This window comes from Rattus norvegicus, chromosome 15 (genome assembly GCF_036323735.1).
Source record: "Rattus norvegicus strain BN/NHsdMcwi chromosome 15, GRCr8, whole genome shotgun sequence".
In the NCBI taxonomy this organism is placed as follows: domain Eukaryota; kingdom Metazoa; phylum Chordata; class Mammalia; order Rodentia; family Muridae; genus Rattus; species Rattus norvegicus.
In genome coordinates this window covers 32,837,620-32,841,186 of record NC_086033.1, presented here as the reverse complement: position 1 = coordinate 32,841,186, position 3,567 = coordinate 32,837,620, and the positions used below count along the sequence as shown (strand labels likewise).

Sequence of the window (3,567 nt, the reverse complement as noted above, 5' to 3'; positions counted from 1 at the left end):
GAGTGCCTGCTTGCCCTCACCCTCTCACTCTTGCTGGCAAGTTTGTCCATCCTGTTGCCTTTGCATTTCTTTCCTGTTAGAAGCCCCTCTGGGATTCTAGTGTAGACGGAAGACCAGAAGCTCTCCCCACATCCTCCCAGCTTTCTGTGTTAGCCTGCGACTGCTGAGACATCCAGGCTTGTGGTCTCTGTCTCTCCACTGTGAGATGTCCATGGTTGGACTACCTGGACTGTCTCAGGTAAATTAATATAATAAATATCTCCATAAAAAGTTGAAAAATATATTTTATATGTTATATTTTGATTACAGTTTTTTCCCGCCAATTCCTCTTCCTCCTCTCAGATTCAGCCCACCTCCTATCAATCTAGTCCCACACTTTCTCTCAAAAGAATACAAACAGGTATCTGAAATGATGATGATGATGATGATAGAAAAACAAACCAATTGATAAAATCTCTCTCTCTTTCTCTCTCTCTCTCTCTCTCTCTCTCTCTCTCTCTCTCTCTCTCTGTCACACACACACACACACACACACACACACACACACACACACACACACACCCCACATCTAGAAAATAAATAACAATGGCCAGCTGGGGTCAGTTAGTAAATCGAGGATACACCAGAGAAATGAGGGGCTGGAGGACAAGGCTGGTGGGTATCCCTAAGAAATCACTTCAACTGAACTCTGGCTTTTCTCATGCAGGCTCACTGAGGGCTATATTTTCAATATCATGTAAAATGTTATACATAATATAAAGATACAATTTTAGTATGAAAATTGTCTGAACTGTCAGAAACCTCAAATCTTCCTTTTGTCCTCATCTTTCCCTCTATCAATATTGGTCTTCTGGTCTGAATATGCACTCTTCAGTCCAGGAGGGATTTTCTATATCTTTATATGTTGTCTTGGTTACTGTTCTATTACCGTGAAGAGACATCATGACCAAGGCAAATTATAATGGAAAGCATTTAACTGGGGGGCTTGCTTACAGTTTCAGAGGGTTGGTCCATAATCATCACGATGGGAAGCCTGGCAGTGGGCAGGCTGGCACTGGAGTAGCAACCGGGATTCTACATTTTATGGACAAAGAAGTAAGACAGCATGAGATTGAACCTGGTGTGAGCTTTTGACACTTCAAAGGCCACCTCTAGTGATGCACCTCCTCCAATAAAGCCACACCTCTTCCAATAAAGTCACACATCCTAATTCTTCCCAAACATTCCACCAACTGGGGACCAAGTATTCAAACATGTAAGCCAATGGGGGACCATTCTCATTCAAACCACCACTTATGTATTAACATATGTTTATTCCTATGTCCATTCATGAACATGTATTTATCCTTGATACTTGGTAGGGTCAAACCCTTTATATTATTCTCAAAGTAATTTTTATTATCTTATAGTTTTGTACAAGATAGTAGGTCTTATTATGACATTTTAATACATGTGTTTAGTTCCCAGGGCTCATATTAACCCTCATTATGTATCATTCTTCTTTTGTTGTTTATTTGGTGTTTTGAGACAGGGTTTCTCTGTGTAGCAGGCCTGGCTGTCCTGGAATTCACTTTGTGCCCTCTTCCTCCTTAAAAAAATTTTTTTTGGAGCTTTCTGTTAGTCAGGATTAGTCAGGGTTCTCTAGGCAAACAGAACTGATAGAATGACCATATATAAAGGGGATTTATTAGAGTGTCTTACATACTATGGTACTGATACAGTGGCTGTCTGCCAGTGAAAATGGGAAGTTCAAGAATCCAGTAGTTATTCAGCCTAGCAGACTGGATGTCTCAGTTTGTCATCAGTATTTGCCAGAATCCTGAAGACATAGGTTGTAGTCGGTGAAGGAATAGAGACTTGGCAGCCCAGAGTGAGGGCAAGCAGGCAAAAGGAGACAGCTTCCTTCTTAAGAACCAGTGTCCTTTGTATAGGCTTTTGTCACCAGAAGGGCACCAGAAGGTGTGGCCCAGATTAAAGGTGGATCCTCCCACTTAAAATGATTTAACTAAGAATAAAAAATATTTCACATACGTGTACCTCACCTCTTAGGTTCTAGTAATTCCAGATGTAGTCAAGTTGACAACCAAGAATGGGCAATCACAAGTCCACCTCTTGGGGTTGGGGATTTAGCTCAGTGGTAGAGCACTTGCCTAGCAAGCTCAAGGCCCTGGGTTTGGTCCCCAGCTCCGAAAAAAAAAAAAAAAAGAAAAAAAACCAAACAAACAAGTCCACCTCTTGTCAACTTGACACATAATTATATCTCCTTATGTTATGCTTAACCTCCAAGTAAAAAAAACAGCCAGTTCATGATTACACCCGACATGATATAATTAACCCACACACAACCACAAACACTATATATTTAACAAGGTCATAAAATTATGCTTAATATGATATAGCTCTCCCCTTGGAACCACAAACACATTATACAATTTAGAATATGTGTCAATTATAAGTTAGAATAAGTGTCAATGTCTGTTGAGGAACTTTAGTTATCTTAAAACTTAAATATAACAATCATTGGAATTCTTTTTTTTCTTGTTTTCAGGTTTATTGAAAATATGGCAAAACAGATTAAACAGCTCCACATAGTGTTTTGAAATTCATCCCAACCACAGGCTGAGTGTCCTGGAAGTTGGAGAGACGGCCAAAGCCTGGAAGGTTCAGCATTTTCTTGGTGTCAGGATCTACCTCAATGATCTCCTGATCTAGGGCTGAGCCCTCAGGAACATAATTATCTCTCCTCTCCCTCTCTTCTTCCTGCAACTTGATGGAGATGCCTCTCACAGGACCTCTCTGAATCCGCTTCATCAGATGCGTGACATAGCTGGTTATCTTGTTCCGAAGGTTTTCGCTGGGGATGATGGCGATCTCCTCGCACACATGCTTGTTGGTGTGGAAGTCATTACCCAGGCGTGTGTAGTACTTCTCGATGATGTAGTACTTCTCGGGCCGCCTTCTACATGGTTGGTGCGAACGTGGCCCATGTTGACCGGTCTCGGTAAAAAAGGAATCACTGGAATTCTTAATTGGTGCTACATTACATGATAAAGAAATCAAGGATAGAAAACACAAATATCTGTACAAACACATTGACAGAAACCCCCATGCCAATTATAATCCTCATTTCTGCAAGTGGTCATGTGATCTTAGCCTGTATTTATAACTACTTTCTTCTACTACCCATCCTGTATTTCCTCCACTCTCAGAAAGCACCTTAGTGGTCTTGGCTCTTTTCCTGGAGGAGGGATCCATACCTTCATTCCTCAAGGGTTTGTGATATCCTGCCTGGATTAGGCTGTTGTAGTTTTCCATTGACTTTAGTCACAGGACATGGCAGCATCAAGAGACATCCTAAAAGATCTCCTACTTTCCAAGGCATAATCCTTATTGCCTTCATTGTGGAGAAACTTTCCATTGGTAGTCTGGATCAATCACCTCTCTTAACAGTTAATCCTTTCTTAGCCTGTTGATTTAAAGGCAACAGAAGCCTAAAGTGTCCAGGGGGAAGTCTGAGCTTCTGGATCAATGGGATGTTTGTTGTGGCTCCTGGCAGGAATGCTCCTC

The 3,567-nt window shown here is 41.3% G+C and overlaps 1 pseudogene; it reads right to left on the bottom strand.

Annotated features, from left to right (window-relative positions):
* Nucleotides 1-2,526: 2,526 nt before the first annotated feature.
* Nucleotides 2,527-3,002, bottom strand: Rps17-ps8 (ribosomal protein S17, pseudogene 8; annotated as a pseudogene).
* Nucleotides 3,003-3,567: the final 565 nt, after the last annotated feature.